We start from the raw sequence: 23,770 nt of genomic DNA, 5'->3' as shown, positions 1-23,770 counted from the left end.
AATTCACTCCAAACATAAACCCCTGCAGCTCAATGTGGCTGCAAGAACAAAAACATACTGACTAATCTCATTTTAAATTCACGACCACAAACCTCAAGGGGCCCTTAATGCCACCTGAAAATCTTACACTATTTCCCTGCTGTGGCCGGCCATTCTCCCACTCGCCTGAACATTTCACACCTTCCCCCCTCCACAAACCTCCATCATTTCCTCCATATCCTCTCAGCTGAGTACTTGATTCCCAATTCATTGAGAATATTAAAACAATCAGAAGAAAACTTCCACAAACATCTACCACCAAATCAATCCACCTACTTGATGGACAGGTCTGAGATATATTTTGAAGATGAAATCAATAAGATTTGGATACAGATCTGATGTGAGGTACAAGGAAGAGAAAATCAAAGATGACTTCTAAGTCTTTGCTCAAATATTACTTTCTCAACAAGGCCCTCCCTAACCACCCTTCAGTGTCTGTCTGTCTGTCTCTCTCTCTCTCACACACACACACACACACACACAAACACACACAGTCACATGTTCATAAAGTGTCCCTATCTCCTTCCTTGTTTTTTATTTGGGTGGGTTTTTTTTAATACCAATCATCAACAACTGAAATACTAAACATTCTACTTCTTTGCTTAACATCTGCCTTCCCCTACTAATATATAAGCTACACGCAGGCAAGGATTTTTAAGCTTAATTCACTCTTGTGTATCAGAGAGTAGACACTCAATAAAATTTTGTTAAAGAAATGAAATGTCTCTGGCATGAGCAAATGGATAAATGATGATGTCATCTACACAGAAAAAGAATACCTTTAGGGTGGGAAGAATCACAGTCTCTGTACAAAGGAGCCTGTAATCAATCTAGTGAGAGAAAGAATGAGACATACATTTCAACACATTAAGATTCTATAATTTGTTAAATCTGTGATAAAAGCAAAACTGAAGAATATTCTATGATTCCATTTTTATCAAAAGTGTATGCTTTTATATGTACATACATACTTGCACATACACACAGCAGATACATATATGTTTCTGCTCTACAGAAAAAATTCTGGAAGGAAAAATACCAAACTGTTAGCCTGTGAAGTAAAAAAGGTAATATGTATGGGGAATGAGACTGAAGAGGCAGCGAAGAGACTTTTGCTGTTCACTTTACATGTTTTACAACAGGCATATTACTTTTGTAATTTAAAGAAGAAGAGAAGGAAAACATTTTCTTCCCAAAAGGAAAAAATATATATATTTTACAGAGGATTAATACCCAGTGTAAAAAACTTCCATAAAACAAAAGAAAAACAATTTAAAAATGGACAAAGTATATAAAAAGGCAATTGACAAAGAAATATAGTCAATGGGGACACCCGAGTGGCTCAGTCAGTTCAGTGTCAGACTCTTGGTTTTGGCTCTGGTCATGATCTCACAGTTTGTGGGTTCAAGCCCCACGTTGGGCTCTGCACTGACAGTGCAGAGCCTGCTTCGGATTCTCTCTCTCTCCCTCTCTTTCTGTTCCTCCCCCCGCTGTCTCTCTCTCTCTCAAAATAAATAAACATTCTAAAAATTGTTTAAAAAAAAGAAATATAGTCAATGAAGATATACAACATATTCAGCCTTATGTTTAATCAGGGGAAAAAATGCTTTAATTCATCAGGTAACAGCCAATGGTGTATGTGCATAAGCTCATTATGTACTTTTGGTGGGAATATAAACTGGAAACTCTTATTTTAAAGTAATTTAGTGAGCAGGGACACCTGGGTGGCTCAGTTAGTTAAGCGTCTGACTTCAGCTCAGGTCATGATCTCACAGTTTGTGAGTTGGAGCCCCACATCAGGCTCTGTGCTGACAGCTCAGAGTCTGGAGTGGAGCCCATAGTCTCCCTTTCTCTCTGCCACTCCCCCACTTGCATTGTCTCTCTCTCTCTCTCTCTCTCAAAAATAAATAGACATGAAAAAAACTGAAAGTAATTTAGTGAGCGAAAAAGTAAAAAATGCTATAATCCAAAGAATAAATTCCATGAGTCCATAATGATGCAAATAAATTAAATAAATAAATGGGGAATAAAGTACAAGTCTCCTTACAGAAAATTTCTAATTAATAAATGTAGGAATAATGAGAGAAATAGAAAATAACCATTAGAATGCCACAATAATAACTGGTATAGGAATGCTAAAATTAATAAGTGGAACTTTTATTTTTTTTTTAATGTTTTATTTATTTTTGAGACAGAGAGAGACATAGCATGAATGGGGGAGAGTCAGAGAGAGAAGAAGACACAGAATCTGAAGCAGGCTCCAGGCTCCACTCTGTTGAGTGTCTGACTCTTGATTGTGGTTCAGGTCATGATTTCGTGGTTCATGAGATCGAGCCACAGAGCCTGCTTGGGATTCTCTCTCTCTGCCCCTCCCCCTTCTTAAAAATAAGTAAATAAACTTAGGGGTGCCTGAGTGGCTCAGTCAGTTAAGCATATAGCTCTTGATTTCTGCTCAGGTCATGATCTTACAGTTCATGCCCCTTGTCAGGCTCTGTGTTGCTGGTGCAGAGCCTGCTTGGGATTCTCTCTCTCTCCCTCTCTCTCTCAAAATAAATAAGTAAACTTAAAAAAAAAATCAGACAAACCTATATTTAGGGATGTTCTAAAAAATATCTGACCAGTACTCTTCAAAGAGTCAAGACAGTGAAAAAGACAAGAAAAAAACAGAAACTGTCACAGATTGCAAGACTCTAAAGACACACGCTGGCTAACTGTAACACGGGATCTTGGGTTGGATCCTGGAACTTTTTAGGACATTAGTGGAAAAACCGGGGAGATCCAAATAGTTATATAATTTAATACTATTGTACCAATGTTAATTTCTTAGCGTTGATAAATGTACTGTGGTTATGAAAGATGTTAACATTAGGGAAAGCTGGGGGAAGAGTATATGAGAACTCTCTGTACTATCTTTACTCTTCTGCAAACCTAAAATTATTTCAAACTAAAAAGGTTTTTTTTTAAAGCAGTTGGCATAATTCACCAGAACTTTTAGAAGAATATACCCTTTTATACCCTTTTACCCAGCATTTCACTTCTAGCAATCCAGAGAAACACTCACATAGGTCCAGAAAGAATTTTATAAAAAAGTGTTCACTGAAGCATTGTTAGAAAATTGCAAGGGATACACATACATATACACACACATAACACGTATATATATCCATCAATTGAGAAATGATTACATAAAATGGCATATGCATATTATGGAATAAACACCATGAAGAATAAAATGGATCTGCACATAACAATGTGAAAAAAAATCTCCAAGATATATTAAGAAGAGTAAGTTACAGGGGTGCCTGGGTGGCTCAGTCAGTTAAGCGTCTGACTCTTAATTTCAGCTTAGGGCATGATCTTGCGGTTCCTGAGTTTGAGACCCATGTGGGGCTCCAAGCTGACAGTGCAGAGCCTGCTTGGGAATCTCTCTCTCTCTCTCTCTCTCTCTCTCTCTCTCTCTCTCTGTGTGTGTGTGTGTGTGTGTGTGTGTGTGTCTGCCCCTTCCCTACGCTTGTTTTACTTCTGTACTGTTTAATTTTGTTTAAAATTTAACAAAGCTTTAAAATTTTCATGTGCATTTTTTTAAAGTACACTATGACAAGTGCTATTATGAAAGTATGTAACAGATTTCAAAGCTCAAAAGGAGGGGTGTTTAGTCTGCCTGAGAGACTGCAGGAAGGAGAGTCACCAATGGATTTAGAAGGCATTCCAGGCAGAGTTTATGGAATGGGCAAAGGCACAGAAACATCACAAAAGGCAGGAGGGTTCAGAGCTGAAGCATATAGAACATAAAGCTTGGGAGTACAGGGGGAGAGTGACTTAGGAGGGATCTGAATAATCACCGGTCCCTGAAAGCCTACACTTCCCTTTGTTACCTTTCCCAAGAAAATAACCAAATTTAGACTTGCAGACAGCTTTCAGTATATTCTGCTTAAAACTACTGCCCCTCTCCAAATCATGACATAGTGAAATGAAATACTCCAAACCTGTCAGAGTATATTCATCAGTTCAAGATGGTACAATCCTGCCAGGAGGGTAATTCTAAACTAATTACTTTGATCTCCTATTCTCACCTATCTTCTTTTGACCAGCCCATAAAGCCATGTTACAATAAACACAAAAATAATGATAATAAATCAACCACATACAGGTATCCCTTGCTTTCCAAAAGTTCACCTTACACCACTTCACTTTTACAAAAGATCTACATTAGTACCTGTTTCCACTAACTGAAGGAAATCCAAAGAGGATTTTCACTTTCACAAAAAAGGCAAGGGGCACCTGGCTGGCTCAGTCAAAAGAGCATGCAACTCTTGATCTCGGGGGTCATGAGCTCGAGCCCCACATTGGGTGGTGCAGAGATTACTTAAATAAATAAACTTCTAAAAAAGGCAAAAAGCGAAAATAGCTTTCAGTATTTATTTTGCAGCAAGCTCTTATAGAAGCTACGTACACCCCACACACTGAGTGGTGCCCCCAAGCTCCCTCCCTGGGAACTACGCTCAGCATCTCAACATCAAAGTTGCCACAGCTTTGAACTGTGTCTGTGAGCATCTGTGCTTTATCTCAATTTATTTTGTGCATCCAATAGCAAGACGTGTCCTAAGGTAGCAGAAAAGCCTAAGAGGTTATTTTTTGGGTCTGGGAATGCTCAAAAAATTGTCCATATAAATTAATGGTAAACATTTCTTCACTTTATGCCATTTAGACTTACAAAAAGTTTCATAGCTCTACTTTCAGATACCTGGGGAAACCCATACCAGTAAATATAAAAAGAAGGTTTCCCTGACCCAGTTTTCAAAAAGTTTTGATTGCAGCATTTACAACAAATGTCTCATAATAGGGAAGAATGAAGAAAGATGATCTAAATCCCAGATATAACTAAATGGCACTACTACTTTATAGTTCTTAGGAATAAATTAAACATTGATGATACTCTGATTCTTGCCAAAGACAAACTGATTTTTACATAAGTGTTTCTAATCTTAATTTGGGGACATCAATTAAAAGAAAAGTATCGACACTGACATAGTCAAAACTTTATTGACAACAAAGGTTTTGTTGCCTCTGCAGTCCTATTGCAAAAGCTAGGCAAAGTCCCCTTCCAATTAAGGCCCCAAGTAGCAAAAATACTTGTAACTATATTATTAGCTAAAAATATTTACTGAGGTGAATACTATGTGCACTCACTGAACTGTTTCATGCCCATTAAAATTCAATGATCAGAACTCAATAAAAAGACAATCCAATGAAAAACGGGGCAAAGGACTTAACAGACAGTTCTCCAAAAGATACACAAATGATCAACAAGCAAATGAAAGGATGTTCAACATCAGTAGTCACTAAGGAAATTCAAATAAAATTCATAATAAGGTATCCTTTCACAGCTAAGATGGCTACGATAAAAAAAAAGAAAAGAAAAGAAAAGAAAAGAAAGAAAAAAAGAAAGAAAGGAAGATTGCAACTGTTGACAAAGATGCAGAGAACTGGATCCCTCAAACACTGCTGCTAGGAATGTAAAATGGTGCAGCCACTGGGCTGTACCTCAAAAAGTTGGGCCTGTATGGCAGTTCCTCAAAAAGTTAATCATAAAAATTCTCTGTGACCCAGCAATTCCATTCTCCACTACAAACCCAAAACAACTGAAGACAGATATGCAAACACTGGTGTATGGATGTTCATAACAGCATTATTCACAACAGCCAAAAAGTGAGAATGACACAACTGTCCATCAACAGATAAAAGGATAAACAAAACAGGGGCGCCTGGGTGGCTCAGTCGGTTAAGCGTCTGACTTCAGCTCAGGTCACGATCTCGCGGTCCATGAGTTCCAGCCCCGCATCAGGCTCTGGGCTGATGGCTCAGAGCCTGGAGCCTGCTTCCGATTCTGTGTCTCCCTCTCTCTCTGCCCCTCCCCCGTTCATGCTCTGTCTCTCTCTGTCTCAAAAATAAATAAAACGTTAAAAAAAAATTTAAAAAAAAAAAAGGATAAACAAAACATGATACATCCATACAATGGAACTGTATTCAGCTATAAAAAGGAGCGAAGTACTGATACATGCTACAACATGGATAAAACTCAAAAACATCATGCTAAGTAAAGAAGTCAAACACAAAAGGTCATATATTACAGTATTCCACTTATTTGAAATACCCAGAATAGGTAAATTCATAGAGACAGAAAGCCAATTGGTGGTTACCAATAGATATATCAAGGGGAGAATGAAGAGTGACTGCTTAATGGGTATGAGATCTCCTTTGGGGGTGATGTAAAAGTTCTGGAACTAGATAGAGTGATGGTTGTACAAAACTGTGAATCTACTAAATACCATTGAGCTGTACACTTTACAGCGTTAATTTTATGTTATGTGAATTTCACCTAAAAAAAATTTAATAGTCATGACAACTCTGTGGTAGGAATTACTACTTCACCAATTTTGCAAATTCAGAAACACAGGCTCAGAGAAATTAAAAGATGACCAAGTCCACAGAAGCAGTAGGTACAGGAACAGAGATTCAAAGTGGATTTGCGCACCAGACTTGTGATTTCTTTTTCTGATGTTGACAGAATGAAGCCCCTCTCCCCCAAAATATAATTTTATGCCCAGCTATCTATAATCCAATATATTAGCAACTTCTATGTGATACAAGAGGTTTGTACTCTAACAGCTTCCCGATTTTAATTAAAAAATTAGAAGAAAAATAATACAGCACAGAAATATTATAAATATATTATCAGTATTAGCCTGATTATAATACTGATTATGATTATCAGTATTAGCCTGATTAGATTATAACTAACACCACTCAGTAGATCCACATTTCAGGCATCAAAAACTAAAGTTGCCAAGAAGTTTAATAATATACTTGAGGCTGGGGCACCTGGGTGGCTCAGTGGGCTGAGTGTCTGACTTTGGCTTAGGTCATGATCTCACGGTTCATGAGTTCAAGCCCCACATCAGGCTCTCTGCTGTCAGCCTGTCAGCACAGAGCCTGCTTCAGATCCTCTGTCCCTCTCTCTCTGCCCCTCCCCTACTTACACTCTACTCTCTCTCTCAAAAAATAAATAAAAATATTTTTTAAAATAATATGCTTGGGGCTATTTCATAACAGAAATAATTAGCCAGTAGAGTGTGAAAGGATCATGTGTTCTCAGCTTTACTGCCAAATCAAAAATGTAATCACATAAAAACTGAACATAATTCTAATCTTACTTAAATGTTAAGATTTCAGGCAACAAGTAATCACCATGAAGATACCAAATACACTCCATTTTAGGAGCTTTTTCTACCACTTCAGGTTACATGCCTAAACAGATTTAGTAACCACTAATGTTGCGCTGTTTCCTATGCTCCCATATTACAGTAACATCACACAATAATATCTCGTAGTCTAACTTACAGGATCATAACATAACGGGCAGGCAGACAATGACAAACGTCAAATATCAACTTTTTAAAAACCAACATAAAATACAACATTTGTGTAGTGACAGAGATGAAAAAGATTACCCAACTAAGCCTTGTTTACAGCACTGTCAACCAGGAATTAGATAACCATCTCAAGAAACCTAGTGTGTACTGACCAGTAAGATTCAACAAAACATCAAGCTTGCATCTAAGCTATGGCTAATTTAGTCTGTGGTGGTTCTGTATCATCTGCCATTCAAGTACAATACTTTAGTTTCCTGCAATTTCATCTTACTTATAGATGTATTTGACTGTTTTCATCAAATGTGAGGGAGCTTCTCATGATGAGATGTTTATACTGAAGGCGTGTGCAGGATATGCAGGTAGGCAATGAAGGCAATTTACTCTAACGACCAAGAGGATGACCAAACAAAATAAGCAGAAGAGTCACTACCACGACACATTAATGCACATTTCAAATCAACGTAACAGAAGATAACCAGGAAGGGCCAGCAATGGGCTGACCACACTGACATGTAATCAGAGACAAAATGGGTAATTTAAAGACAAGTATTGCTCTACTACTGATGGCAGCCTTGAAACAACAGCAAATAATTTACTCCTGGACATATCACATGTACCCAAGAGAGGATCCTCAAGACTGCAACTTGTACACATTGGTCTTTCTAGTCTTTTACAGGTCAACGGGAAGTAATATCATTGGGCAGCATCTTCACTTACCTACCATGACTCCTCTAAATCATATAACGGGGGTGCCTGGGTGGCTTGGTCAGTTGGGCATCTGACTCCTGACTTTGGTTCAGGTCATAGTCTCACGGTTTGTGGTTCGAGCCCTGCACTGGGCTCCACGCTGATAGTGCAGAGCCTGATTGAGATTCTCTATTTACTCCCCAAATAAATTATAAAATGTCCTCATCACAAATTTCCTTCTCCTCAGGCCCAATATCCTTTAGCCAATTTTAAAGAACACACACACATTCCACACTAGTAATCATGTTTGTTATTTTGCTAATTAAGTCATATAAAAAAAAATCCTCCTTCTTATCAGCAATCCAAGGTTGTTACGTAGGGTTTGAACTAGTAAGAATCACAATGTAACCCCTAGCCACAAATTAGTCATAGGACAATGACTGTAGAAGTTGCCTTTAAGCTAATGGCTATATCCTCAAATCCTGCAGAATCTGTGTACCACCACGGTAGATTTGAACATGGCGAACAAAATGCTGGCTTCTAACCAAAACTTAATATCCAGTAACCTAAAGATAAGGTGTTTACAACTTTATTTTTTTTCAACGTTTATTTATTTATTTTTTTTTGGGGGGGGGACAGAGAGAGACAGAGCATGAACAGGGGAGGAGCAGAGAGAGAGGGAGACACAGAATCGGAAACAGGCTCCAGGCTCTGAGCCATCAGCCCAGAGCCCCACGCGGGGCTCGAACTCACGGACCGCGAGATCGTGACCTGGCTGAAGTCGGACCCTTAACTGACTGCGCCACCCAGGCGCCCCAACAACTTTAAATTTTTAGAAATACAGGTGACCCTTGAACAACACAGGTTTGAACTACATGTGTCCACTTATACATGGATTTTTTTTGATACGGTACAGTACTGAAAGAATATTTTTTCTTCCTTATGGTCTTAATATTTTCTTTTCTCTAGCTACTTTACCATAAGAATACAATATATAATACATAGTTAAGTGTCTGGGAAGTCCAAAGTTATATAGAAATTTTCCACTGCACAGGGGTCAGTGCCCCTAACTCCTCCTACATTGTTCAAGGGTCAACTGTATTTCAGAACCAACAGACCGCTTCTTTTTATTTTTTTAATTTTTTTTTATGTTTATTCATTTTTTTGAGGGGGGGGGAGGGGCAGAGAGAGAGGGAGACACAGAATCTGAAGCAGGCTCCATGCTCTGAACTGTCAGCACAGAGCCCGTCGCAGGGCTCGAACTCAAGATCATGACCTGGCCGAAGTCAGACACTTAACCAACTGAGCCACCCGGGTGCCCCACAACAGACCACTTCTAAGTAAGTGTGGGCTCTTTTGTGAAGCTCCCAGAAAATGGCATAGGAGCCTAAAGTCCCTTTGTAAACAATAATCTCAAGAAGCAAGACGCAGGGATAATTAACCCCCTTGTGACATTTAGAAAAAATGAAATGGGAGGCTAGACCCATCCCTAAGAGAGAGTTCACTATCAGTCCGCAGCTATTTCAACTATATTTGGTACTATGTGAGAACTCAAAGAGAGAGAGAGAGAGAGAGATGGAGAAAAAAAATGACTTGAGCCAATTTTACTTCCTACATTACAGCTACCTTCTTGAAATATTTAAAGCATATAGCAGGCACTCAAACTTTTTTCAATGAATGAAGGGATGAACAAGTTAAACAGTAACCAGCAGCATGTAAAACATCTTTAGATGAAAAAAGCACCCTGGATTTCAAAGGCAGCGAAGAGAACTGAAAATGCTCTATACTACTGACCCATTTTTCAAACACACGTATAGATAATGGGTTTTTTAAACATTTTTAAAGTTTATTTATTTATTTTGAGAGCGAGAATATGGGGGAAGGGCAGAGAGAGAGGAAGAGTGAGAATCCCAGGCAGGCTCCATGCTAACAGCACGGGGCTCAATCTCATTGAGAGATGACTTGAGCCGAAATCAAGAGTAGGATGCTTAACTGACTGAGCCACCCACACGCCCCACAGATGATGTTTTTAAGCGATTATCTACATTTACAGGTATGACTGGAAAGATCTATATATATATAACAAATGGGTCCTTCCACATTGGATATATTTCACACTTTACAACAGATATTCCCATTTTCCTCATCAGCTGAACTGTCTGAAAGATTTTCAAAAGTACTTTTATTGCTAAGTTGAAATGTATTTGAATGTGCTTGCCAGATGTCATGATACATAAACATAAATAGGCAGAAGCTAAGAGAGAGCCGTGACAACTAGGTAAATCATTTCCTTTTGAATCATTTCCAGTACAAGTGTCCTACAAACAGTATAGAAAAAGTCAATAGAGAAAACATCATCCTTCAAACATAAGGTCAAGTGCTACCTTCGGGTGAACACAAATAAAATCACCACTTAAAAGTAATAACACTTCCTGGGGGCGCCTGGGTGGCGCAGTCGGTTAAGCGTCCGACTTCAGCCAGGTCACGATCTCGCGGTCTGTGAGTTCGAGCCCCGCGTGGGGCTCTGGGCTGATGGCTCAGAGACTGGAGCCTGTTTCCGATTCTGTGTCTCCCTCTCTCTCTGCCCCTCCCCCGTTCATGCTCTGTCTCTCTCTGTCCCAAAAATAAATGTTGAAAAAAAAAATTTTTAAGTAATAACACTTCCTCAAAAAATGAAACAGAATTACCATACGACCCAGAAATCCCACTTCTAGCATATACCCAAAAGAACTGAAAGCAAGGACCAGAACAGATACTTGCACACTAATGTTCCTAGCGGCACTTTTTGTAATAGCCAAAAGGTGGAAATGACCTAAGTGTCTAAACGGATAAACAAAATGTGGTACACACATACAATGGAATATTATTCAGTCCTAAAAAGGCATGAAATTCTGACACAAGCTCAAACGTTGATGAAACTTGAAGACATCGTGCTGAGTGAAATAAGCCAGACATAGATGGACAAACACTATTATTCTACTACTTCCACTTGTATGAGACCCCTAGAGTAGTCCTATTCATAGAGACAGAAAGGGGAATGGCTGAGGGAAGAGAGGAATGGGAGTTGTTTGATAGGTACAAAGTTTCAGTTTGGGAAGATGAAAATGTTCTGAAGATGGATGGTTGTGACGGCTGCATAACAATGTAAGTGTACTTTATGCCACTGACCCATACACTTTAAATGGTTTAAGTGTAAATCTTACATAATCCATATTTTACCACAACTTTTTAAAGTAACTAAGAATGATGGTCACAGTTTTGTGTCAAAAACATCAAGAAAAGTGGTAAGAGTCTGTAACAAGCATGCTTCCCTGTCATCCTCCACAGCCTAGATAACTTACCTGAAAGTCAAAACCTCGGAATAGGAGGGATGGACACACCATTTTCATGTTGCTACAGATTTACACTAAGCAGCTGAGGAAGCTGAATTATATTCTACAGGAGATCGTTTACTAAATAATGAGTGGGCTCTCCTTCCCAACAATTAAATCAGAAAAAAATCAACCTCTTCCTTCTAGTCTCCAGTGGAAGTAACAAGACTGAAATAATCAGTTGCACTCTTAACAAGAAGCACAGCAGATCCTAAAGAGTGACTTTAATTCCCAAGTTTAATTTTGGAACCACTACAATAGGAAACAGCAAGCAGCAATGATGATGATGATGATGATAATGATAATAACTTCCTTTACTGCTTTTATTAAGTGACTTTGTACACTAACCCTTCTGAGCCTCATCTCAAAAACAGGGATAATGTTTACATCTGCCTTATAAGGGTTGTTTGAAGATCTTATGAAGTAATATACATAAAACACTGAGTTCAGTGCCAAGAATACATATATGTTCAACCCTCCCCTCCTGCCATTCACTAGTATCTGTAGCCCTTTGCCACTCCTGGATCAGTCCCCAGGGGCTATGCTGATGTTTTTGGCCAGCAACCTACGGCTCCTCCCTCAGGACCCAGCTGTTTCTCTCAGTTCTACTTGTTTCACTCCTGGTTTCTAAGAGGATCCTGTCTATATTTAGAGATAATGCCAGTACCAACTGTGGACTCAACAGGTGCTTGGGAGGGCACTTGAGCTCTCCACAATTTTCAATTGTTTTCCAAAGTTAATTGGTTCTGACTCCACAACTGGTTGTGTTGACTTCTACAAGGAAGAGCGCCACCTAGGCACAGTACTTCAGCAGTACACTAGACTAAACAAAATAATAAGCCTGTTCACAGGTCAAACCCTTAGCAAGATTAGCTTTAACAGGACCCCAGAAGACTTGTTAATTCACAAGAGCAATAAGCACTTATAAAGTCTACAGATATAGCCCACTAACCCAATCTTCATCTAAATCACCATTATCATATCAAACCCAAGATTCAACCAATTCATGCTGCTTGTACTACAACCAAGATTAGGAGGAGGAAGACAGGCAAGTAGAACCAGACAGCAAAGATTTAAAGAAGGCATCCAACAGAGCCCAGTGTGAATGCAGCTTTATTTACTACCTCTGTGACCATAGCAAGTTATTTAACCTCTTAATTATAACACAGGAAATAACTGTGAGGATTCAATTAAATGAGATAATGCATGCAAAACAAACTTAGCACCTTGCCTCATCTACTGTAAGAGGTCAATAAAAAGCCACATTATCACTAATGAAGACACTCCTTGCTTTATTCAGTTTTTGTAAGATATAAGAAAAGTGACAACTGAGGTCATTATTTTGGACCTTTATAAACTAGTCTAATGCTACTATCCAAGACCTAGCTGAGAAATATAAATGGATAAATTCCCAGAAATCTTAGGTGAGTCAGCAAAACTTAATACCCAACAAATAAAAAGATTAACATCAACTATTTATGAACACATAATGGTAATACAATTTCAAAATCGGCAATCTTGTATCTAGAACCATTCAATATTTGGTCTGGAAATCCAAGTATTAAGGAAATGCCAAGATTATGACCCAGAAATACTTTCCCACAGTATTTTCAAATCACCTTAATTCAAACTGGAAGGTAAAAGGCAGCCTGATAATTTGAAATCAGCATCAAGAATTTCTCGAGGCAGAACCCAAACTCTCCCAAGAGCATAAATCCAGTAGCAGATGGTATATGAACATTTCTCAGTGAGAAACTGCAATTCTAACAAAGTATAGATAACTTCGATTTTATGAATGCTATTCATCACCTTTGGGTCTAAATGAAAACAAACTCTTGGTTCTCTTTCCCCCAAACACCCTGAACTCTGCATTATCACTGACCTAATTCAAAGCAAGATGCTTATTTTTGGTGATATGTTCTCCTCTGCTTCATTAACCACAGGTAAATTACACACAGTAACCTGATGAACATAAGAGAAATAAATATTACAGGGATGGTTCATCGATGAAATGGACCATAAATAACCAAATTATTAAAAGAATAGCTTGTACTCAGCAGAGGGACATGCCTGAGAAAGACCCACCTTCCAAAAGAACTCAATCATCCTGGATGAATTAGGAGAAAGATGCCACTCTAGTCCACCTACCCTGTACTCTCAAACAAGATCTACCCTTCCACTTTAAATCAAGCCCAAACCACATCTATTTTATTTCTCTGCCACCCTTTGCCTTATTTTCCATTCCGCCCCCCCCATTCCTTTCTATCTTTTTTCAAATCCCACTTTGCCCCCAAATCCTGAGGACCTCGGACACCCACGCAGATGACCTTACGCATACCCACCGCATTCCCAATTCATTGTACTTCTCAACCCAAACGACCCATTCTTTCATTCTTTTCGATCCCTCGTTGTTTCTTAAAATCCAATACCCCACACACGCTCACACCAGAGTCCCCCCTTACTCCATTGTTTCCCTGGCCTGTGCTCTGGAAACCCCCCAACTCGGACCCGTGTGCTTCGGCCTGCCCCACTGACCCCAGAAGGCTTTCACCGTCTGGGCACTCCGGGTCCCAAAGGGCTCACGTCCCCCTCCTGTCCATACCCCAACCCCCAACAACCACCCCCTCCGCCGTGCCCTCCCTCGAGCCCGCTCTCTGCACTTCTGTGCCCCCCTTTACACCCCACCAACCCCTCCACCCAGCACCCTCAGCCTCACCTACCCGGGGACCCCGCAGACGCCGCGTCCCCCCCCAGTTCCGGGCTCTGCGTCCCGGGCGCTCCGAGGTCTGAGAAGAGGAAAGGAGCTCCTCCGCCTCCTTCTCCTCCTCTTCTAGAGCGGCCGCCGTCGCCGCCTCGCTCCTCCCCCAGCTCTCCCAGAGCCGGACGCCGCCCCGCCCCCACCGCCCCTTTCCCGGCTTCGGCCGGGCGGCGGGCTGGGGTTCGCAGCCGCGGCTGGGGGCCGAAGTGCCAGCGGATCCACACCGACCTCGCCGGGGCTCGCGCTGTTCGCCCCGCCCCGGAGCCCGCTCGGGCGCGTGCGCGCCAGCCAGCCAGCGCACAGGCGCGTGCTCGCGCCGGCGCGAACCCGACGCGCCGAGCTCGAGGCCGTTGCAGCCACCCGGCGCGCGAAGGCCGGGCGGGAGGCGGCCCGCGCGCCAGGGATCTGCGAGTGGAGAGGCGCCGGGCGGGAGGCGGGCTCCAGTCCGTCGGGTTACCGCCCCTCTCGAGACCCAGCCCCTCGCGCCTCGCACCGCCCGCCGGGTCGCGCGCCTCAGTTGAGGGTGCTCGGGCGTCGCCGGGAACTGGGAATAACGAGGAAGGGTAGGGATTGGAGGAGTGGGTCGGCAACAAACTAGATGAAAGTGGGGACGGGTAGTACTAGAGCACGTGCCCACGTGCAGAACAGCCCAGGCCCACAAAGAGCCGGGCGGCGTGGGGAGGGGGGTAACAGCGCGCTCTGGGAGTGAAGGACCGGAGCTGGAACTGCCGAAAAGAGCCGAAACTCCCCCGGAGATTGCCGAAGGCGGGCGCATCGAGAGGAACCGTGCGAGGGGCTTTATAATATCTAGGTTCCCGCGGGGACGCGCGCTCTCAGGCCGCGTTGCCTTTCGCTGCTCCCGACTCCGCCCCATGGCCTTCCAGCGCCTTCTCCTTTGCCTGCTTCCCGACTCAAGTTTGACTCCAAAAGGCCGTTTCAGAGTCCCTGACCTCAGGCAACTCCCGGACGTCCGGACTTCGTGGCCGCTCAGCTTCCTGGGAGTCCGTAGAGGCCGGTGCGGGATCGAGGGCAGGAGGGCAGGATAACCTCTGGACTTGAAGGTTCTCTACCACGTATGCCAGACGCTGCCCAAGCCCATTTCTGAGTCGGATCTCTGGTTTGCTCAGCCGTCTACATTCCTCCGTGCGGCTGTGGTCAGGCCGCCAGTGAATCTTTCTGTTAAATATCCTTCTGACTTCATGATCAGATTCCCAACCTCCCCAGGGCCAGAATCGTCTGTAGTATTTGTGCAACCTTCTACCCAGTGTCCTGAAAGTGTGAAGTACTCACCCCACCGTCAACTGGTCAGTGGTCGATTAGGAGCGGCCAGAGGCTGGGGATTTAGACAGCATTGAAAAGATTAATCAGGATCTGTCCCCATGTTGTTAGCTTTTGAGGCCAAAGCTTAAGGAACTCTGGACAGGCATCAGCGACAAACCTGGAACTGTATATGAGTATGTATAGCTAGACACCACAGGCACAGGTTTGTTTTCCAGATGTTCGTTACTGCAGTCGCAGTACCTGCAATGAAGTAGTGTATGTAATAGATCTCAGCCAGATCTCAGATACCCAGAAGTTATCTCGTCCTTTGTGTTTAACTTTGCGCGAGGTTGGAGGATCAAAAATACCCCGCAGCCCACTGACCCCTGGCTAATAAAGCCTGGTCTAATCCAATCGTATCACTTACAGATCTAAATAAGCAAAAGACTAGGTCACCCAGCTAGCAAAGGCATTATACATAGGTTGCTTACTATTGCATCTTTTCTCAAAATATTCAAATACAAGCAAACTTTCCAAATATCTGCTTTTTTTTCATTCACTAAATTGAAATAAGTACCCAATGAGTGGTAAGCATTGTTCTAGGTTTTGGGTCACTTACAAAGAAGAATAAAAGCAAGATTATCCCCAGGAGAGTATCCTATTGTAAAGGAGGATAAAAGCTATTAAATAATTAACTGTAATAGCATGTGAAAAGTGTCGAAACAAAAAGTGCAAAGTGTAGGAACACAGGAATGAGTGACTAATTCTTCCACAATGTCCCTTCCTTCCCATACAGAGTAGAAATGGAATGCTATGACCTTGCTTAACGGGAAACTTCATGCTGCTGAAGAATGGTACCTGACCAAGAGAATCCAAGATCCCTTCCATAATGACAGATTTCACCTACCAAAAGTTGCCTAGAAAACTCTTCATTATAGGGCCCCTTGTTGCTGCAGAACCAATATTGTTTCTTTGGGAGGAAAATAAAGTCTACTTTTGGAAATCTCACAGTGTTAGGAAAGACATCTGATGCCTCTCCTAAGATAGCCAGTGGTCTAATGGGAGACAGTTTTTATATGCGGATATTCCATATGTAGATATATAGAAGGGAGGTGAGTTAAGGAGCATGCATAGGCCCAATCTATGAGAGCTGTCAAAGCATCACTGGAAACCTAACAATGTGAAGAATATCATATTTAACAGATCTCTGAGAGTTCTGAGTGTAGTTTAAAGTGTGGTTGAAAGTGTGGGTCACATAGAGCATACAACTTGCTAAGTGGAGTTTGCAAGAGGGGTACTGTAACTCATGTCCCACTTTCACCCTTTCTCCATGCCACATTCTATCTCTCCAAAAAGACATTGAATAAATGTTTCAAAAATATCTTTGGGACCTGAATTATAAAGATTAATTTTATCTTGGTTCTTTACATATATGTTTTCTATTGTGTGTGCATAATAAAACAAAATGATCATCGACTGCTTTGAAATAATTGCAAAACTCCATGCTGTCAGTGCAGAGCCTGCTTGGGACTCTCTCCCTCTGTCTAAAAACAAACTTTTTAAAAAAGGAAAGAATTGCAAATTGTTTAAAGTCCATCTGTAAATTATACTGGAGGTACTGGAGGACAAGAAATGCTGTAATAAATTCGACATATAATACTTGTGACATACTCTGAAGAAAACACAAAAACAACCAAATTTCTGAAATGATTAAAGTGACTGCTAAGGATTGCAAAAGATCATTTTGAAACAACATCCATATGTCTCAGTTCAGCCTTAAGGGAATTAATTTATCCCAGGTTACCTAATGATCAAGTGGCAAAATTAGAACTAAGGATAAGTCATGACATAATCTTCATCTTGACAGATATATTTTGCAGATGTTAAAAAGACCTAATTTGACATGTTTTCAAATAGATCCTGGAAATCAAAATTTTTCTTATGTTTGTTTGAGTTGATATTTTGTATCTGAAGTGATTGATTGTCAGATTCCATATTTTTATTAGGAAAAAAAAGAGGCTGAATTTAGTCTGAGAAACAAAAATTTTCCTCATTATCTTGGAGACTTGATAATTAATGACTGTAATTAACATGATTTTCTTAGAAGTTTCTGCTAACTAAAGTTGAAATTACAAACCAGGGGCGCCTGGGTGGCGCAGTCGGTTAAGCGTCCGACTTCAGCCAGGTCACGATCTCACGGTCCGTGAGTTCGAGCCCCGCATCAGGCTCTGGGCTGATGGCTCAGAGCCTGGAGCCTGCTTCCGATTCTGTGTCTCCCTCTCTCTCTGCCCCTCCCCCGTTCATGCTTTGTCTCAAAAATGAATAAACATTTAAAAAAAAAAAAAAAAAAGAGTGGCATCCATTAGGAACTAAGCCAGCCAGGTGCCGTGAATTTGCCCTTTAGTGACTTTGTTTCTATACGTAAGACCAACCAATAACTAATACTGCTTTACTATAAGTTTATTAATGGAATTTCAGCATGCTCTTTCATTTATACAGCGTGTCGCCATTTTTTTAAGTTTATTTATTTATTTTGAGAGAGAGGGAGAGGAAGAGGGAGAGGGAATCCCAAGAAGGCTCCACACTGTCAGTGCAGAACCCAATGTAGGGCTCAAATTCACGGACTGTGAGATCATGACCTGAGCTGAAGTCAGATGCTTAACTGACTGAGCCACCCAGGTATCCCAGTCTGTCACCATTTTTTAAAATTAATAATGACTAACCTCTGCAAAATGTTTTATTGTTTATAAAGCGCTCTCAACACATGGTCTCATTTGATTGTCTCAACATCCCTGTGATGCAGGCATCATTATTCCCATGTAACAAATGAGAAAACTGAGGCTTTAAATTGTTAAGTAACATGTCTGTTGTTTGCATTGTTAAATATCCTGTTATTTGCATGGGGAGAAGCCAGTCACTGCCCTCAAGGGGCTTTGGTATAGTTAAAGAGACAAGACTTACAAACATGAGATAGAGAATGATTATGTAGCAGTATGCAGGAAAATACTTGATAGAATAGTCCAAACTTCACAAGAATACTGAAGGAATTCAAGGGGGAAAGATTACTGGAGATGGAATTAATCAGTGAAGGTATCATTTAGGGATAAACCTTAAGCTGGATCGTAAAAGAAGAGTAGAGATTTGGATTAGCAGAGAGGAAAAAGAATTATAGGAAAGAAGAGTGACATCAGCAAAGGCATGAACATGAGAACAGGAAACACACTGATGGAAAAGAATTAGAGTTGGAAGGGAGATGGGTCTAAAATGATCAGCCTTTTGGCTGTGCAAGAAAAGTCAACTGCTGAGAGGCCATGGGTTTCCAGTCACTGAATATAAATAATATGACACCATGTGCCCATATGGAACAGCTATTTGCTTTCCAATCCAAAAGCAGTAAATTTACACTCTCTGCCATGGACCCCAGGAGTGAAAAGGAGAAAGTATCAACAGAAGCCAAGTCCAAACTGGTGGTTATGGGTATATTTCCCCCATATCCTTCCTGTTCCTTTCTTTATACTAATTCATCTGAAAGGTGAATGACCTATTGATGCTAGGAAAAATGCCCCTTCAGGTGGTGCTCACAAAGCCAGACTCTCATGCTAAGTCAGTCACTGCCCAGCAGACGATCAATGTTCCCCACAACATTTCCCAGTCCAGAAATGGGACTAAGGTATGGCACAGAATGGATTTAAAACGATTCCAACTTTCCCATACCGGGAACTGTTGAGACTTGTCAGTGAGGTTTAAACAAAGAAAATTGAAGGTCATACTTAAAGTTATAATAGTTTGCAAATAAGCAGATGGGCTAATGGAAAGGGTGGATGACAGGTGGGGAGAAGGAAAATAATTGGGAAGAAAAGAAAAATGAGAATAAAGAAACAAATTGGGGCACCTGCGTGGCTCAGTCGGTTGAACGACCGACTTCAGCTCAGGTCATGATCTCACAGTTTGTGAGTTCAAGCCCCGCATCAGGCTCACTGCTATCAGAGCAGAACCTGCTTTGGATCCTGTCTCCCTCACTCTCTGCCCCTCCCTCACTCGCAGGTGCACCCATTCTCTCTCTCAAAAGTAAATAAAACATTAAAAAATTTGAGCAACAAATTATTGAAATGAAATCTCATGCAGCAGAATGCTACATAAATTTTTCTCTTTTGTTGCTCAAAACCCACCTTAACAAAACAAATGAATAAAACCAGGTAGTTGAACATATTTCAATCTTTTACGGTGACCAAGAGAAAGATGGCAAGGAACATGAAGAGAAACCAGAAAATCAGCTTCTCAGGGTGTGAACATCAAAAGCCAAAGCAGTGGCATGAAACGTGTGTTCAAGCAAAGCTCTCACATGAGACAGACTGCCTCAGAGTCCCCCAGGAGATCAAATGACATCTAGGAAACACATTTCATTTAGAGATTGCCCTGAATAACACCCAGATCCAACTTCACAGTTGCTCTCTCTTTCCCAATAAAAGAGGAGGACTGAACTCTAGTAATAAACCTACTAAGGAGGTATCACTACCAGATCCAAAAAAAAAATGTGAAGGGACATATTTGACCCTTGCGACAGCCTTAAGGCGCCATCTGCAGTTCTTAGCTAAGACTGCAATAAACCCAAAGCTCCTGCTGGCTTGTTAGGACCACCTACTGGTAAAGAAAAGAGAAAACAAAGAAATACTAAATTCAAGTCAGGGAGTCCTCAAAAACCTCCTGGGTCCTAGAGTAGATGCAAGCATAGCTTTAAGACACAGTACCCAGGAAAAGATCTAAGGGCCTTCGTTGGCTATAAGCTCAATGAGCAACCAAAAAAGCTAATAAATTCTTAGACTGCTTGATTTCAAGGATGATATATTGTCCAGACCTTGAGAACTTAATAGCCCCACAGTACCCCGTTCTGTCTGAACACATCTGAGAATTGCATTTAGTTCTGGGCACAATTTAAGAGCAATATTGACAAGAGCCATAAAAATGTTCATACCCTTTGACCCAGTAATCCCACCCATGGGAATTTATTCTGAAATAATTCAAGAGAATAGATGAATTAGAAACATGAAGATATCGATGCAGCATTCTTTATAACAAAAAAATATATACATTAATAGCCTAAATGTCTCCCCAAAAGGGGAATATTATGCAGCATTAAAATATAATGATATGCTATTTGAAAAGTTAAAATAAAAAACATAGAATGATAATGCATGCTACAACATGGATGAATCTTGAAAACATTATGCTAAGTGAAAAAAGCCAGACACAAAAGGAGACATTGTATGATTCCATTTATATAACATGTCCAGGATAGGAAAATCTATAGAGACAGAAAGTAGATTAGTGGTTGCCAAGGGCTGGGGGAGGGGAGAGCGGAGAGTGATTGCTAATGGGTATGGGGTTTGTTTTAGGGAAGGCAAAAACGTCTGAAATTAGCTAGTGGTGATAGTTGCACAACCTTATGAATATACTAAAAATCATTAAACTGTATACAAGGATGAATTTTATGGCATGTGAATTACATATCAATTAAATACATGTATGTCTTCATAGAAATATATACACATATATATACATCTTCATAATAATATATAAAATGCTTACGATTCAGTGAGGGGGGAAAAAGCAGTACAAAATTGTGTCCTTGATATGAGACAATCGTGTAAAATTTAATTATGTACGTTTACAGATGAGGACTAAAAGGGAAAATGAATAGGTGGAAACAGCAAGGTGAATGTAGGTGATTTTTTTTTTATTTGGGGGGTGGGTGGGTAGCCATTATATTGTTCTTCGAGCAATTTAATATTTTCTTTTCTTCCCAAGACAGTGTCCACCAGAGGGCAGACAGAAGATGACAAACAGAATCATTTAGCACAAGCCTCAGCTGAAAAGTTAAGAACCCAGCATTCAGTGTGGAAAGCAATCTCCAAGGGCATGTAAGTCCAACTTCCTCGTATTACAAGGGACAGACTGCAGCCCAGAGTGGTAAAACGGCAGGCTGGTCCCCCAAGCGGTGGAGGTAGAAGCCTATGTCCACATTTCTCCATCCGTCTCTTCCTACCAAACTACAGTGCTTCCTTAAACAAGGCAATGTTTAATCTAAAAAAGAGAAGATTTCGAAGGATATGAGATGAGGGCAGCTGCTTATCAAGGAAGGGTTTTTGTTGCTGTTGTTGTTGGGTTTTGTTCTTTGTAACAAGAGATGGAATATCTAGAAATTACAGGGAAGCAAATTTTAGTCCGATAGAAGAACTTAACGATTAAGGGTGTCCAAAAGGTGAAACAGGTAGCAGATTTCCAACTGAAGCCAATGCCAAAATGGAAATCTTTGAGGAAAGCTATTCTTCAGGTCCTGCACTGAGTGAGCACTTGGCATAGAGGCCTTCTCACTTCCCTTCCAACTCTTTAAAAGGCCCTATACATTTTTTATTTGTGGGAGTGGGAGAATATGAAATCATTGGATTTCATGAAATCTTCTTGGTTGGAGAATAAGGAAGACCTCACACTTGCTAATATCTTGGTTTATATAAATATAGAATTATTTTATGGTGAATTTCTACTTATAGCTGATTTTCGCTATATCAGGTGCTTTGGGAATCACATCCCCAGAAAAGTCTCTTCGTGATAATAATGTCCCAGGGTTGTTAGCAAAGCAGAATTCCCTTCCAGAAGTTCTCAATTCCCATAATTTTGTGCCATTTTTTTCCTTTCAAAAAATGGCTGGGCTATACCACTGACTATGAGATATACGAACAGATGTCCCTGGAAGGAGTGGGGAAGGAGTGTAGGTAGTCTAATCCTGGTAAGGACTCAATTTCAGAACCCATTCACAGGCCAGGGCAAGAAGGAAGATGAAATCCAAATATGAGTCTTAATGAGTCTTTCCTACTAAGAGGTAACATTCTATAACATCTTTCTCACTTCTTACCATGTGCCTCAGCCCATACCTACAAAAATTTCTCCTGTGCAAAGTTTTAAACTAATCCACACTAAAGTAACTAATGTGGCTAAGAGGTGGACGGCAGATCACCATGCCATAGCATCTCAGAAAGTAGAAATACCTCTCTGTCCTGCAAAGAAGGACTGAGACTCCAGATGTCAGGGAATAGCCTCCCTAATTGAAATGAATCTGCCAAAGTGTGACAAGAGAGTTCTGCAAAGACAATCTGCAAGTGAAAAGGGCCATCTTACAAGCAGTGAGCTCCTTCCCATGAGATTCATCTTACCCTCAGAGTTGTCTCATTCTGAGGACTTCTGCTATCCCAACTGGCCCAGATGAGCTCTGACCCATTTTAAAACTACAGCCTAAGAACAGCCAAACACAAACCACTTCCCTGGTTTCCCATGAACAGCTAAAAAAAGGCTGGAATTTTTCCTTTTAAGTTGATTTATTTATTTTGAGAAAGGGAGAGACAGACAGAGAGACTGAGAGTGTGACCAAGGAAGGGCAGGGAGAGAGGGAGGGAGAGAGAGAATCCCAAGCAGACTCCTTGCTGTCCGTGCAGAGCCTGACATGGGTCTTGATCCTATGAACCATGCAATCATGACCTGAGCCAAAAATCAAGAGTCAGTTAACTGACTGAGCCAACCAGGTACCCCTGGAATTTTTCTTAATTATAAAACAAGAGAGAGAGAGAGTCTAGGAAAGAGGAGGTGAGGAAGAGGGACCATTTATACTCTACCACCACAACACAATCCATCATTTCTATTTACTACTTTCTAATCCTTATTTGTAAGCATTCATACGGTGATTTGCAAGAAACCAAAAGGAATTTTTTTAATAGAAAATACACTAATACACTCTAGGAAAATTCAGCCTTACACATAGAACCTTCATTCCATACCAATTAACTCCCCTAGACACCCAAGCCTTGTTTCCTTACATGGCTGAAAGGGGGAAAGGGTTATATTAAAGTTATATTTGCTCACTCTACATATGCTAGTTTCCTTATCCCAGAAACCCTTTAAGAGTACATACTATTATCTCAATTTTAGGGGAAACTAAGGCTCTCAGAGACTAAAGAAACCTAGGATCACACAGCTAGAAAATCATGGAACCACGTTAAAATCCTAATCCTAATCCTTCTGATTCTAAAACTCATGCTTAAAGTTGAAAGACAAGCCATAGACTGGGGGAAAATATCTACAACACATACAACAAAGAGTTAAGGTTCCTTACAAGCGAGGATACCAACAAAATAGATTTCACAAAGACAGGTAGGTGATAATTTATTTTTTTG

General features: G+C 40.8%; 1 protein-coding gene and 1 long non-coding RNA gene across 4 annotated transcripts in view; one reads left to right on the top strand and one right to left on the bottom strand.

The window, feature by feature from the left end:
* SPATS2 (spermatogenesis associated serine rich 2) overlaps positions 1-14,396 on the bottom strand; it is a 146,978-nt gene extending 132,582 nt beyond the window's left edge. Inside the window, exon 1 of one of the 2 annotated variants that reach the window (XM_027036046.2) lies at positions 14,251-14,396. The gene's annotated coding sequence lies outside the window, so the exon portion shown is untranslated. Of the gene's footprint in view, positions 1-13,412; positions 13,493-14,250 lie in introns of those variants that run through there. The other variant, XM_027036047.2, reaches the window with a different exon arrangement.
* LOC113593048 (uncharacterized) lies at positions 14,258-16,556 on the top strand. Of its 2 annotated transcripts, none has more exons than XR_003413093.2 (2): positions 14,258-15,592; positions 16,345-16,556. It is a non-coding gene; the product is annotated as an uncharacterized LOC113593048 (long non-coding RNA). The 2 variants fall into 2 exon arrangements; XR_008300237.1 differs by having other exon boundaries at positions 14,258-15,771.
* Positions 16,557-23,770: the final 7,214 nt, after the last annotated feature.

The sequence above is a fragment of the Acinonyx jubatus genome, chromosome B4 (genome assembly GCF_027475565.1).
Source record: "Acinonyx jubatus isolate Ajub_Pintada_27869175 chromosome B4, VMU_Ajub_asm_v1.0, whole genome shotgun sequence".
NCBI lineage: Eukaryota > Metazoa > Chordata > Mammalia > Carnivora > Felidae > Acinonyx > Acinonyx jubatus.
The sequence above is the reverse complement of the archived record's forward strand: the minus strand, read 5'-3'. Positions and strand labels throughout refer to the sequence as shown.